Source organism: Equus caballus, chromosome 30 (assembly GCF_041296265.1).
Source record: "Equus caballus isolate H_3958 breed thoroughbred chromosome 30, TB-T2T, whole genome shotgun sequence".
Classification (NCBI taxonomy): Eukaryota; Metazoa; Chordata; class Mammalia; order Perissodactyla; family Equidae; genus Equus; species Equus caballus.
The window spans coordinates 34,350,120-34,365,885 of NC_091713.1; the positions used below are offsets into that span (position 1 = coordinate 34,350,120).

General features: G+C 41.6%; 1 protein-coding gene across 8 annotated transcripts in view; it reads left to right on the forward strand.

Annotated features, from left to right (window-relative positions):
* The window catches only part of NEK7 (NIMA related kinase 7), a 160,936-nt gene that overhangs the window by 41,751 nt on the left and 103,419 nt on the right, over positions 1-15,766 (forward strand). The gene's annotated exons all lie outside the window — the stretch shown is intronic.

The following is a 15,766-nucleotide window of genomic DNA, read 5'->3' on the forward strand; positions in this document are numbered from 1 at the left end:
CGGGCTCTTAAGATGAAGGCTAATTTTATGTTTCAAAATATGTTTTCAAAATATTTATTCTTTAGGGACCGACAGCTTAAAGTTATTTTATTCATTCCTTGTGGGGCTGTGTTATTTTCAGTACTATACTCAGAATAGCCACTAAGCTCAGATGATAAACTATTAAAAATTGTAGAAGCTAACTACTCAAACAGCATTTAATCGATTTTAAGAAGTTGTTAGAATGAATAATGGATTTATGTACTAACTGATTTAAAAGTTAAACTTAACTTTAGGTTCCAGTGATTAAAAAAAAAATCAGGGGGATCATTATTTTGTGTTAATTATTTGATTTGTATTGCTGTATAAACAAATATATTAATTTAAGAATACAACACTGTGTTAGGGTTCTCCAGAGAAACAGAACCAATAGGATACACACACACACACACACACACACCCACACCCACCCCCCCACCCCCCCACCCACCCCCTCTCTCTATATGTGGTTACCTTAACCTATGCAGCTAGCTATATATCTAGCTTTATATCCATCCGTCCACACACATATACAAAGAGATTTATTATAAGGAAGCAGCTGCTGTGATTACGGAGGCTGGAGAGTCCCATGATCTGCCATCTGCAAACTGGAGACCCAGTAAAGCTGGGGGTGTAATTCCAGTTTAGTCCAAAGGCCTGAGAACCAAGAGCGCCAGTGGTGTAAGTGCTAGTCCAAGGGCAGGAGAAGACCAGTGTCCCAGCTCAAGCGGCCCGTCAGAGTGACTCCTCCCTTCCTCCACCTTGTTCTGTCCCGGCCTCAGTGGATTGGATGATGCCCACGCACACTGGGAGGTCAACCTACTCTACTCTATCTGTTGATTCAAATGCTTATCTCATCTGGTATCACCCTCACAGACACGCTCAGAAATCATGTTTGACCGAACATCGGGGCACCCCATGACCCAGTCAGGTTTGACCCATAAATTAACCATTCCAAGTGCCATGAAAATTCTTTCCTATACTCTTAGTCATATTATTTCCCGAAGTGATTGTGTTATACTTGAAACAAATGAAAAGATGAAAATGTTCCGATGAAAATAATGCTTCAGCATTGTTTCCTTTTCCTGAAGATGTATAAAAAAATATCCAGGGATTCCCCCCCCTCCGCCCAATACTATCAGAGTTGCCATCAAAATCCTCTGTGAAAATCTGCAATGTAGTCTGTTTTAGGGTAGTCATCCGGGAACATGTTGCCAGTTTTCAGCGAGTTACAACAAACATAAACAGACTTTTTGACATTCCTCTAAATTTCAGCATGCCTCCGTCTTCCTAAATCTATACCCCAATATTTTCTCACAAAACAGGCAACCCAACTCAAACTGGGAGAGTGGTAGAGTTTTTTGCCGTTATTTTCCTTTAATGCTTTTAGATGACCTAAGCTTTAACAAAATATTTATTAAGAGTATGCTGTTGTATGGATTGCATATGGTTTTTGGAATGGAAGATAGTTTTTCTAAATGAGTAATTATTATTGGAATTATAGTATTAGTATTTTTTCTTAGAAATATTGTGTTTTGTTTTCCACCATTTATTTCCACCATTTATTAGGAGATTGGCTCAAGAAGAAAAGGATGGTAACTTTTATTATGTTTTATTTCCAACAAGTGGAATTTGTTAGAATCTTGACTGTTCTAAATCAGTAGAAGGATTTTGCCATGTTTTCTATTACATTAATAGTAAAGGGGTACTGATAAATTTTATGTAGTATTTTGTTTGGTCCCTCTGCTGTTATTTCCTTTGCTGTAACTTGTAGTATCATTTTTATATTTTCAAAGTGTTTTAAAACAGGTAGTAACAGAGACCAACATTTAAGTTTACAGATCATCTTTATTTTAACTCAGTGGATTAGGGACCCTCAAACTGGGAGACCAACAAATGAAGTGGTCCTGTAGGCCGTTGGTACCTCTGGGGGCCTGGGCGACGTGAAATGCTCTTTCCAGCATGTCGCTGTCATAAACGATGCTGCCCTGAGCATTGTTGTGCCTGTCTTTTGTGCACGTGTGAGTTTCTTTAGAGTATATACCCAGGAGGGGAATTGCGGGGACATAGGTACATTGCCCTCCAAATATTCTCACTTGCAGTGTATGAGAGTTCCAGTTGCTCCATACCGTGGTTTTATCTTGCCTGAATTTAAAGTTTTTAGCCTGTTTGATGGGTATGAAATGGTATCCTATTGTTAGTTTAGTTGTATATCCCTGATTTGTACTGAGATTATTTTTTCAGATGTTCTTCAGAAAATTGTCTGTTCATGTCTTTTGCCAATTTTTAAAAAATTGGGTTGTCTTTTGTTTACTGAATTCTTTACAAATCCTAGATACTAATTCTGAGTTGGTTGTATGTATTACGAGTATTTTTTTCCTGGTGTATGACTTTGCACCTTTTCAGTTGTCTCTCTGGATGGACAGACATAGTTGAGTTTGTCAGTTTTTTTTTTTGAAGAGATTGGCCCTGAGCTAACATCTGTTGCCAATCTTCCTCTTTTTTTTTCCCTCCGCAAAGCCCCCCAGTATATAGTTCGATACCCTAGTTGCAGGTCATTCTGGTTCTGCCATGTGGGATGCTACCACACCATGACTTGATGAGCTTGTGTAGGTCTGCGCCCAGGATCCAAACTGGTGAACCCCAGGCCACCAAAGTGGCATGTGAACTTAAGCACTCAGCTGCAGTGCTGGCCCCCTCAATTTTTTATAGTGGTAATCCCTTATTAATGTGTATACGCATGTATGTATGTTTATATTTATTTAAGGTGGTAACCAGGTGTCCTGGTACTGCTTATTGAATAGTCTGTATGTCTGCCACTTGTCCTTGATGCCTCTTCTATCATATGTAAGGTTTTCATACATGAGTAGTTCTCTGGGTTTTTTCTTTTGAGGAAGATTATCCCTGAGCTAACATCTTCCACCAATCCTCCTCTTTTTTGCTGAGGAAGACTGGCCCTGAGCCGACATCCATGCCCATGTTCTTCTGCTTTTTTTATGTGGGACACCTGCCACAGCATAGCTTGACAAGCAGTGTGTGGGTCTGCGCCCGGGATCCGAACCAGTGAACCCTGGGCCACCGAAGCAGAGCACGCAAACTTAACTGCTATGCCACCAGGCCAGCCCCGAGTAGTTCTGTTTTTGGGCTCTTTTTCTGTTCTGTTGGTCTTGTTTTTTTCTGCTTTGGCTGCACTTTCAATAAGTCTTGGTATCTCTTTGGGAAAGACCCTTTACCTTGGAGGTGTTTCTCAAAAATTTCTTGGCTATTTTTGGCTCCTCTTTCTTTCATATTTTACAGTTAGTTTTGTAGACGTACAAACACCTGCACACAGTTTTTCATCTGTGGTTGAGGCAGGCCAGGCAGAGTTGGGAGTGCACATGGGCTTGATCAGTCTATGGTGTCTGCCTCAGTGGCCATGGGTGCCGTGGGCTTCCTGCGTTAGCCTGTTTCCTCTTGGGCACGGTAACAGAACCAGAGGGGAGAGACCTGGGCTTTTTGGGTACTACTGAATCCCTAGCATCTAGAACCATGCCTGACAGACACATTTGTTGAGAATTAATACATGAAGACAATTACGAGAATTACGTGAGTAATGTCTGTAAGGCATCTAGCCCAGTGCCTGGCACTTAGGAACCTATGAATAGTCTCTACTCTTGTTTCAATCTACTCAGTGATTAAGTATCTTGATTTATTATGCAAGCATAAATAGAAATTTCTACAATTTGATTATATTTGTAATTCTGTTACTTAACATATATTCATTTCATTTTTTTTCAATTAACATTTCTAAAAGGATAATTTTTAATCCATGTGGTATCTGCCTTACTATGTAGTTACAGCGACAGAGATAGAAATATATGAATACCAGTATTACAGAGCGCTATTACTATAAAGATCTGTGTAAGTTTCTTAATAAAGCACTTTCCTTTGAAAATGTAAATTAAATATAATTGCTTTTTTTTAAAAAAAAGCCTTTATATTGAAGTGCAACAGAGAAGAACAGTATAGTCTATTCAAGTGTACAAAAATAAGTGAACACACCCACGTGACCACTGCCCAGGTAAGGATATACTCGAGTGTTACCCGGACTGTGGAAGCCGTCCTTGTGCCCCATTCCTGGCCTTACTCCTTCCCTTGATCCTGGTTACTGGTCTGGCGGCTGCGAGGGGAGGTGGGAGTGGATCCTGATGGGCCTCGCGTGTCCTACAGGTAGAAGCTTCTGTATTGTTTTCGGGCGAGGGAGGGTCGGCCCACAAGGTTTTAGGTGATCTGGAGTTTCAAGGTTTTCAAGCCTGTTGACCCAAACGTCCCTGCCTGAAGTCTCAGAGTCCTGGTTCTTCCCAGTCAGGATCCTGACCTGGATTAGCGGTCTTGACAGCGTTGACTGTTCCAGTTTCCGTTGGTGGTCTGCTGCCCCGATTGTTAGCTCCTGGGCTCAGTCCTCAGCCTGTTCTGCTCTCTGACTGCGGAAGGTGAAAGAAGCCTTCTTACTTTTCACATGTGACTTCAGTCAGTCTCAGTTTTTCATCCCCGCCTCCCCCCACCCCCCACCCCCACCCCCAGTTCATTGACAGCCCCAGCAGCAGCGGATTCCATCGTCCCTGTAATTACTGCTTCTTGTCACCTCTCAGGGGCCTGAGATTATTTCACCTGCTGATAAGTCTCCATCAACTGGTACCACATCCCACTTCGTGCCTAGTAGAAGTTTTGACATTCGGGCTACTACTCATGGGAGATGCTGGCCATACTCACCTGCCACCTGTGATCCAGCTGCAGAATCCCATCTCAGAGTCTGCTTTCTGGACCATTCCTTAGCAACTGTCCTTGGCTGAATTCTCCAGGAAACAGACTCTGAGATGGAGATCGGCATGCATGGCCTTTTTTTTTTCTTTTGTGTATAATGCATTTGGGAACAACACCTGGGAGGGAAGCAGGGCTGGGCAGAAGGAGCGGCTTGAATCGCATTGTAGTTGCAACAAAGGCTTCAGCCGATCCCCTGGGAACATGCAGGAGCTGGAATAGCTCTTCAGGCTTCTCCTAGGTTGGTGGAAGGGGTCTGGACCTTCGTACCCTCACATTGACCAGTCATTGGATGCAGCTGCCTGGAGAGGGACGCGGGTGGAGCCCTCAGCAGTTGTCGTTCCCTGCAGCTTGGGGACTGAGTGCCCAGTCCCAAGGTGCCACGTGGAGGGTGCACCACGGCATCCTCTGCCAAGGTGTAGATGCTGATGTGCAGACTTCCTTCTTTTCCATATATGTGCTTAATGCTATTAATTAGTTAACTGTGTGGTTTAATGCCTTTTTATATGTACTGGGTTGTTTAGTCTGCTTGTTCTCTTTGCTGCCGAGAGAGAGGTTTTGCAACTTCCAACTCTTGATTGTGGAATTGTCCTTTTTTCCTTTTAGTTCTGTCCGTTTTTACTTTACAGATTCAGGCTGAGTTATTCGAATGAAGGATTGCTGTGTCTTGTTAAATTGTAACTTTTGTTTTTATGAAGTATTCCTCCTGTTTTTACTAATGCTTTTTGTCTTAAAAGCTTTGTCTAATGTAAGTATATTTACACCAGCCTTCTTTCGGCCCGTGTTCACACAGTATCGTTCATTCTTTTAAAAAGTCTTTTTGTGTCCTACTATGTAAGACGTGACTTACAAGCAATTTAGAAGTTTTAAAAGTCTGGTCTGATAATTTTTGTCTTATCGTCGAAGTTTTCCATTCATTTACATTTAATGTCATTACTAATATATTTGAATTTAAACCTGTCATCTTGTTAATTTTCTCTTGTTTCAACTGTTCTTTGTTCCTTTTTTGCCTCTTTTCCTGCCTTTTTGATCATTCCTTTGTTGTCGTTTTGCATCCCCTGCCCGTTTGCCCTGCTAGTCCTGTGTTCCCTCGCTGTTCTGTCAGAGAACACTCGAGAGACTTGAGCCCCTCTCTCATTAGAGCCAGCGTTAAATTAGGACTTCTATCACTCCGTGGGCAGTCCGTTTGTTTCTTTTTATAGTTTCAGTTTCCTGATAAAATTCTCATTTTCAACTAATTTATGCACCTTCTTAATCATAATTATTTTCGAGTTTGTTTCTGATGATTCGAAAATCTGGTTCTTCTCTGGGACTGTTTTGGTTTTTTTTCCTGAGGAAGGTTTGCCCTGAGCTAACGTCCGCTGCTGATCTTCTTCTTGTATGTGAGCCCCTGCGACAGCATGGCCACTGAGAGGCTGGTGGTGTAGGTCGGCGCCTGGGAACCGAACCTGGGCTGCCGAAGGTGAGTGCGCTGAACTTAACCACTAGGCTACCAAGGCTGGACCTATGGGACTATTTTTATAGTCCTCCTTCCCTCCCCCGCTTTTTACATCACATGTCTGATTTCTTGGCTAGCCTGGGGATTTTTTATTGCATACTAGATACTGTGTATGAGAACTTGGAGGGGCTCTGAATGGTGTCACCATCTCCAGAGGGGATTCATTGTTTTCTGGTGGGCTTATCACCTTCACCTTGATCAGGTGGAGGCTGGCCTGTCTTCAGGGATCTTGAGTGGATGCCTGGCGCTTTCTGTCCTCCACTTTCGTCTCCCCAGTGCCATGAGTCTGCCAAAATCTCTGCTTTGCTTTTTCTCCTGTTAGTAACTGCTTTCTCTTGGGTTTTTTGGGTCATTTGTGGTATAAGACTTACTGGGTGCCTTCCCCACGTTTTGTATTTATTCATGCTGAGATCTTGAGAGCCATAGAATATTAAATAGTGATTCTTGTGGTATGTGATGTACAGTATGTGTATGTTTTATTGTACGTGATGTCATTAATTTGTGGACTTTGTAGGGGGAGAGGCTGGTATTTGAGTATGGTGAGGAGAGAATAACAGAAATGTAAATTAAGGGGCCGGCCCCGTGGCGCAGTGGTTAAGTGCGCATGTTCTGCTTTGGTGGCCTGGGGTTCGCCAGTTTGGATCCTGGGTGCGGACATGGCACCACTTGGCAAGCCATGCTGTGGCAGGCATCCCACGTATGAAGTGGAGGAAGATGGGTACGGATGTTAGCTCAGGGCCGGTCTTCTTCAGCAAAAAAAGGAGGATTGGCAGTAGATGTTAGCTCAGGGCTAATCTTCCTCAAAAAAAAAAAAAAAAAAGAAATGTAAATTAAGGAGTCCTGCTAGAATTTATTCCATAGGTCGTTCTAAATTTATAAAATAGTTAGGATAGCCACAAAACATTTCAGCCTTATTTTAGTATAAATTTAATAGGTCTATATTCTGTTTTATCTTATTGACTCATTTTATTAATCCCATTTGAAAAACCAGGAGTATATAGTGGAAATGGGCAAGCTCCAAGGTCAGTAGAGAGAGTTCAGATAACAGGGCCTATAAAATGTTTCTCAGGTCCCAGAATTTCACTGGGCCAAAATGTGACAAACGTTACTTCTGATCAAGGGTTGGCAAACTATGTCCTCTAGGCCAAATGTGGCCATAACTGTTTTTGTAAATAAAGTTTTATTGGAACACATCCACCCCTCTTGCTCTATATATTGCATATGGCTGGTTTGCTGTTGCAGAGTTGAGTAGTTGCAATAGAGATTGTGTGACCTGTGAAGCTTAAATTTGTTTACCACCTGGCCCAAAGAAAAAGTTTGCTGATCCCTGCTTAAGATGACGAAACTTAAGTGATTCAGTTCTTTTCATAGACTCCATTATTAATATTCTAAGGAATTGGCTATAGCTAAAAAAGTATTTTCCCCTCTCTCCTGTTGTCCTTACTTGATTTTTAAAGTTGCTTTTCTGCTCCTATTTTCTTCTCTCTCTGGAACCTCACCATGTTGATAGTCTATTGGGAAAATAAAGGTGACCTTGAGAGACACTCGGGGTGTCTGCACCGGAGAAGTGTAAGTGATGAGGAAGCGTAATGCGTGGGAGACGTGTCTTCCCACACGGTGACCGTAAGCAAGAGACACTCGAAGGTCACAGTCAAGCTGTATTTCAGAACGTCCCATATACTGAGAGAGATTTGAGACACACTCTCTGGTTCAGAGCCGTCAGACTCGGGGAGCCCTTTGCGGAGCAGAGGCTTTTAATAAACTGTATGGCGATCACCAAGAACACGGTAGTTTGGATTTAGCACCAAGCTAAAATTTCACTTCTGAGGATAGTTTATTGCAGTCATTCATCTCAGGGCGTCCAGTCTGCTGACTCTTTTTGGCTGTACCTAAAAAGTCAGAGGTACTTCAGCCACATCTGTTTCCAAACCAGAAATAACTCAGACGTGGCCTCAGCAGCGCCAGAGTTCCACATTAGTTACACTGGCTTAGGACCTAAATGTTCACAGGCATCAATCATCGTATTAAAGCTTCAGTGCTGTTGTAGGTGTCGTCAGGAACATGAAAAAATGTGACCCAGTCTTTGTTCACAAGGAGGACCGGAGAGGGCTGGTTTGGCGCCTCTGTCACTGCAGCAATGCCCTGTCAATCACTGAGGAACTTGCCGAAATCCCCGCTGTGGAAACTCGTTACTCTGGAAGGTGTTATTTTTGGGCCGGCAGCAAATGACTGTAGCACCTCTGTAACGCTGCGTGCACGGCCTCGCAGGCAGGCCATGCTCAGCTTCCGGGTCCTTCCTTCCGTTTCCACTGCATAGTCTGACCAGACGTCCCTGCGGTGGCTGGGCCGTGCTGGACCCTCCTGACTCTCCTCCTACCCAGAATGACTCCTGGGTCTGGGATGGAAAGGTCCAAGAGAAAACAAGCAAAAATTTCTGGGGAAAAAGCCTTCCTGCCACATCTTTTTTTTTTAATGCTAGAATTGACATATTTGAATTACAAGTGCTTTTAGAATAAAAGAAAATATTTAATATGAAGTTTTCCTGAATTCTCACACAGCGTTTATAACCATTTCCGCCCCCTGCCAATGATTTCTAAAGTCTGTTAGTCTTTGTGGTTGGAATGACTATATGAAATTGAAGGGGGGTGAAATAGATGCTCTGTCACATCCCTTTGGATTCTGAGATGCTGCCATTCGATACGGAGGGTCAGATGGTCGCAGTCCGTGTCCACTCGGGGCTGCGCCTCTCAAGTCTAATGATTGAAACCATCCTCCTGGAGCTTCAGTTACAGTTGAAGATATTTTTGGGAAAAATGTGTTGTACACTGACGTGGAGAATAAAAACTGCTCCTTGTCCTTTAAAAGAAAAAGTAGACTTTGAATGAATTTCTCACTTCCGTGGACTCGTTTCTCATTACCCCGCCCCAGGTTCCACCCCCAGGTTCCAGGGGGGACTTTATCCTCACGCTCTTGGAAAGTCTGAGAAGTTAGACAAACCCTTCAGAACTCTGCTACTTTAATGCCCAGGAGAAGCAGGCATTTCGGTCTGTGGGGACTTCGGTCTCTCTACCAAAGAGGGCAAGAGGGTTCTCTTGTTGACTCTCTCAGTCCTACTGGCCTTTGGAGGATAAACCCGTGTTCAGAGAATAGGGATTGTGAGAAGTAAATGACGTCTATGAAAACGCTCCCTATGCCAGGAGGAGTAGCGGCAGAAATAACAGAAGGACGAACCCCACCCCCATACCCACAGCAGGGGCTGCTGCTGATGAGAACTCAGAAGAGGAGACACTGGCTTCATCCTAACGTGGGCTGGAAAGTCACAGAGGTGGATTTCATCTGGCTTTGGTTTCCCCCGTTCCCTCCTTCCTTCCTGGATTCTCATACAAATTTTTTTTTCATACATCCTTTTCAGGAAAGTAGTAGCCTTTGTATTTAGATGGTATAATAGAGAACTCTAAAGAGGAGATCATGTCTTAACACTCATCTTTGCTGTGCTGTAACATTATTTGGCACATGTCTCCTAAACTGGCAAATGTCAAGATGCTTGCTTTCTCTTTTTAAGTTTAATAGCTTAGACCTATGTATTATTTTAAAAATCAAACTCAGATATTTCATTTATAGATATTGTCTGAAATAACTATTGCAAACATTGCAATTTGGGGAGTAAATTGGATTATATATGGATTTGAAACTAATCGATAACTTTAGATCTGTTTTAAAAAAAGAGGGAGGATGGGACTGGTTCTGTGGTCTGGTGGTTGGGTTCAGCATGCTCCGCTTTGGTGGCCTGGGTTTGCAGGTTTGGATCCTGGGCACAGACCTACACCACTCGTTAGCCACACTGTGGCGGCAACCCACATACAAAATAGAGGAAGACTGGCACAGATGTTAGCTCAGGGCAAATCTTCCTGAGCAAAAATAAAAAAAGGGGGAGGAGGAGATAATTCAGAAGAGACTTCTGTGGGTGCCTGAGAGATGTTTGTGTTCCTTCTCGATTTTCCTTCTTTTTAAAAAAATATGATAATGTGTAATAATCACAACATTAACAACAACAAATCCATTCAGGATAGTCCACAGCTGCTGCTCCCCTGCCCCTGCTTCCTCTAAGTCACCAGTCAACGTCCTTGAATAAAAACTCCATTGCTTATTTTTGTTGGGGTCCAATTTAGACTCAGAAAGAAGTTGAGCATGAACTGCTTCTCTCCTGTTCTCTGCCGGAGTCTCAAACAGCTCTATTGGTGGGGCCGAACGCAAGGCACAGTTTTGGCATCTGTTGCCAGAGTGCTCATCACTTGCAGCTGCAGTAATGCTCCTGGACGCAGAGAGCCACCCTGAAAATAGACTGAACCCACCGCCTGTTAAAGTCAAGTGCTGTGTGGTTCTCAAGCCTGGTACTGCACCATCATCATCTGTGCACCTTTTCGTTTATTTGTTTTTTAGTGGCGAAATCTAGGTCTCACTCCAGACCTGTCCAGTCAGAATCAGGGATCGGGATGTGGGGGCCCCAGCAGCTTTGGTTTTTAAAAAAAGTTGCTGGCCCAGTGGCATAGTGGTTAGGTTCAGGTGCTCCGCTTTGGTGGCCCGGATTCGCCAGTCAGATCCTGGGTGCGGACCTATGCACTGCTCATCAAGCCATGCTGAGGCAGCGTCCCACATAGAAGAACTAGAAGGACTTACAACTAGGAGGTACAGCTATGTACTGGGGCTTCAGGGAGGGGGAAAAAAGAGGAAGATTGGCAACAGATGTTAGCTCAGGGCCAATCTTCCTCACCAAAAAAAGGCATACCTTAAAAACCACACAAACAAAAAAACAAACAAACAAAACCCTCCACAGGTGATCCCAGTAGCCAGTCAGGTCTTAGAACTACTGATTCATAGCATACACACAGGATTAATTTTGTTCAAAATGACATATTAGGAAATAACTCTTATTTAGGTTTAAATGACTGTTTGCTATGGGAGAGACATATTAATGTGTAATTAAGAAAAGAAGGAAAGGCATTTACTCACAACCTACACCGCACGCTTGTTTTGGCTTTCTCTTATGTATCCTCAGGTGCAGTCTTGAATTTGAGTTCATCCTGTCGCCTATATAATAGTGGTGTCTGGAGTCTGTTTCTTATTAGGTTTGCTAAACTAGAGAAAGAGTAAGAGCAAGTAAAAAGTAAGTAGAAAGGCAGCTCACTGTGGTGTTTATTTCCTTAGATGTTTAAGTTTTTTTTTTAATGTTAGGAATATGAAACACTAAAGTTTCTAGGCAGAGGAAAGTGCCACTTCTCTTGCATATTATTTTGTGCAAGCGGAAAGGAGGAGGGAGGGAGGAGAGTAAAATTTTGAGGACTTAGCAAGGGCCATATATTATTGTCCTATTTTACAAGTGTAAGATTTTGGATGTGCTAAGACAAACCAAAAAATTACCCTCTATAATATTTTTAAACACATCCATTTTTTGGCATTTTTGATTTATAACAACGTGACTGACTTGCTTTTGCAGTTTAAAATAAGTTAAAAAATGTAACTTTATTCTGAGAATTAAATAATAAGGCAGAACCAAAATGTTAGGTAACAGAGAGTTTGTATTAATTAGATTCATTGGGAAATGAGTTACGGTATAGTCACAACACTGGTTTCGGAAAGTCAGTGGATCTGGGAAGTGGTGAGTTGGCTGATGTGTGCTCATTTAGTTTTTGGGGCGGGAGTCCCTTGATTAATCTAAGGATTCTGTTTCATGTGCTACAAGCCCTGGTATCGAAGACTCTCAATATATCAATGTACATTAAAGAGGGAGGTAAAATTGAACCAGCAGGTGTCAGCAAGAACCGTAGTAAAAACATTAGTCCCGCTTATCTCAACCTTTATTTTGTTACTTTTCAGTGATGCTTCAGTGTAACACAACTTTACAATGATATTTCGATGGACCCTCATCTGTATTCTTTCGGATGTCTTAGAACACATGTCTGAAGTATAGCAACACCTCCAGAAAGGTTTAGTTCAAAGAAAAAGATGTTTGCCAAGTGCTATGAACTTTTCCTATTTCTGTGTCTTGAAAAAAATTTCCACATAAATTATCCCATGTCAAAAAAGCCTGTATTTAACAGTTTAAATATTTCTCTGGGTATCTGTGTTGTACTTTTCCAGTGTTCCATTCCTGCTGACTAGGTAACGGCCATGTGCATTTTATAGGAATAGGAGCAGGAATTCATAAACAGCTGTCCTCATAATGGACTTAGTTTTCCAGGGAAAATACGAAGTTTATATTCTTTCAGCATACAATTAGCTATTTTTATTTTAGACCTATTTTAATTCATTGAATAATGAGGGGGAGGTAATGTCTACTTTTTCACAAAATTGAAACGTTTGTTGTATTTCTTAATTTACCGTAATTTTTATTAGAAATCCTCTCTCTCATTTCCTTCCTTCTCACTTGATGACTTGACAGAGATACGAGTCCAGTAGACAAATGTGAAATCCAGGCTGTGTGATGCTCTCGTTAGAGCAGTAAACAAGGAAAAAGTAAGTGAGGAGAAACCTGCTGAGACCACAAGGAGGGCATGTGGGGTGCAGAAGGGTTTAGGAACTTTCATTGTCTATTATGCTATCATACCAAATAAAGACCTTCCATTTTACATGCATCCTGAACCTATTAAAATCTAGGATTATCCAGCAGTCCCATTCTTAGATATTTCCCCACATGAAATGAAAACTTACATGTGAACCTGTATGCAGATGTTTATAGTGGCTTTCTTTGTAGTTGTCCAAGACTGGAAACAATGCAAATGTACTACAGTTGGAGAATAGATAAATGGACTGTGGTACATCCACACAGTGGAGTACTACTCAGCCATAAAAATGCACAAACTGTGTGCATCAACATAGGTGAACCTGCAGTGCACCATGCTTAGTGAAGGAAGCCATACTCAGAAAGCTGTGTTCTGTATGATATCTGTTTATGTGAGATCCTAGAAAAGGCAAAACTGTAGGGATGGAATACACATCAGTGGTTGCCAGGAACTGGGGGAGAGTTTGAGTGTAGAGGGACATGGGGGAATTGTGCAGCCTCATGAGACTGTTCCAGTCTTGAGTCTGGTAGTACTTCCATGACTGTGCTTGTCAAAATTTACAGAAATTGCACACGAAAAATGGCAGTTTTACTGTATATAAATTATACCATAATAAAAAGAAGTGCTAAAATAAATTTTAAAAAAGATACGTAGACTAGAAAAGTAACAAAGATAATGTTAATTTGTACTCTTCCTTTTCCCAGATATTCTAATAGGAACCATAGAACACTTTCACTTATCCCTTCTGTTTATATGTCAGTTTTCATGTTTTCAATTCTAGATTCATTTTTAACTCGACAGTCACTTTCATCTGTTGTTTTATGCAGATAGTGTTTATTTAAATTTGCCCTCTTGCCTTTATCTATTATTCCTTTCTGCATCTTCAGCCTTCCGTCTGAGGTCATTGTTGGTCTGCCCGTTCTCTCTGCTGATTTTTGTTCCTGTGGTCTTATTTACTAGGGTGCCTGGTTATTTTTTATTATGTGGTTGATATTATATGTACAGGACTATTGATAGGAATAATTTGAAGCCTGAGAGATTACCTTCCCCTGGAGCGTATTTTCAGTTTGTTTCTGCCGGGTGTCTGGGGGTGGTAGCTATCAGATCACCTCAATCCAGTTTCAGGATTTCACATGATTTAGTGACTAGAGAACTCTCTCATGTAATAGGTTTAAGGCTTTGAAGGTCCCAACCCAAATGATGGGGTTGTCCACCCGAGCCCCTTGTTGAGCCGTGGACCAGTTTCTGTTTCTCCAGTCCCAAGAGGCTAAAGAAACACTGTACAGCCTCTCAGCATCATGGCTGCCCCTCCACAATCAGTACAACACTTAGTGGGACAAAATGCTCAGTGTCAGACTCTCTTCTCCTGGTTTCTTGCATCCCTCAGATAGTGATCCTTTAATTCTTTACTATTTCCATAGCTCTGTGATGCATTAAAGCAGATTAAAAAATATTTATTTTGGGGACCGGCTCCGTGGCTGGGTAGTTAAAGTTAAGTGTGCTCCGCTTTGGCATCCCGGGGTTTGTGGGTTCAGATCCTGGGTGCGGACCTACTCTACTCATCAGCCATGCTGTGGCAGCATCCCATGTACAAAGTAAAGGAAGACTGGCACAGATATTAGCTCAGGGCTAATCTTCCTCACCAAAAAAAAAAAAGTTTATTTTGTGCACCTAGTTTTCTGCAGAGCAAGGGTTGGTCTGAATTATCATTTTGCCATTTTGGAAGCAAAGGTTACCTGTACCTGTTTTCATACCCATATACATATACAAATAATGCTTTTCTTAAAAACAGTGTTAAGATAATTTTATGCATTTTATCATGCAGCTTGCTGTTTGTGATTTCATATATGATGATTTCATATTAGAATCGTAGGCAAATTTTTGGTTGCTACATGTTTACCTCTGTGCCAGGCACTGTTGGAGTACAATGATGTAGAAGATAGACAATTTCCTACCCTCATTTGGCTTACATTTTGGCATGATAGATAGCTTAAACAAATAATGACACAATTAACTAATTGATAGTGTTAAGAATGGTATCCTTTGAGTACGTATGACATGGAAATTTGTCTCAGAGTCTTGCTTTTTTCACTTCACATTATATTGGGTACATCTGTAACTATCATTAAAACTCTTAATAAACATTTTGTCAGTCTAGTGTTCCATTTTATGTATTTACTGTAATTCATTTAGCCATTTTCCTATTGTTGGATCTTTACATTGTTTCCAGTTTTCCTTTATGAGAAGTGCTTCTCTGATAGACATTCTTGTATGTAATCCAAAATTCACTCATTTATTCCTTTAGGAGAGAGTGGCGGGGTTAAGACTACTAAGGAAAAGTGTATGAAAGATTCTTAATGTTTATTGTCATAGTACTTTCTAGAAAAGTTATTGCACTCAGGTAAGCATTATATACAATTTCTGTGTGTTTGTTTGTTTTGAGGAAGATTAGCCCTGAGCTAACATCTGCTGCCAATCTTCCTCTCTTTTCTGAGGAAGACTGGCTCAGAGCTAAAATCCGTGCCCATCTTTCTGTACTTTATATGTGGATGCCTCCCACAGCATGGCTTGACAAGCGGTGCGTAGGTTCATGCCTGGGATCGGAACCAGTGAACCCTGAACTGCTGAATTGGAACATGTGAACTTAACGGCTGTGCCACTGGGCCGGCCCCTACAATTTTTAAGTATGTGTCATTTTCATAGGCTATCAATTGTGTAATATTTGTTGCTTAAATTTGCATTTCTTTATCATGACAGTCACCATGTTTTGTGTTTATTTCTAATGTACGTTTCTTTGTGCCTATTAGACTGTTAACAAAGTTAAGACGGAACACCCTGCCTTATGAAGGAAACTGTGGGCAAGATTTAAGCTAGAATTTGATTTTCTACC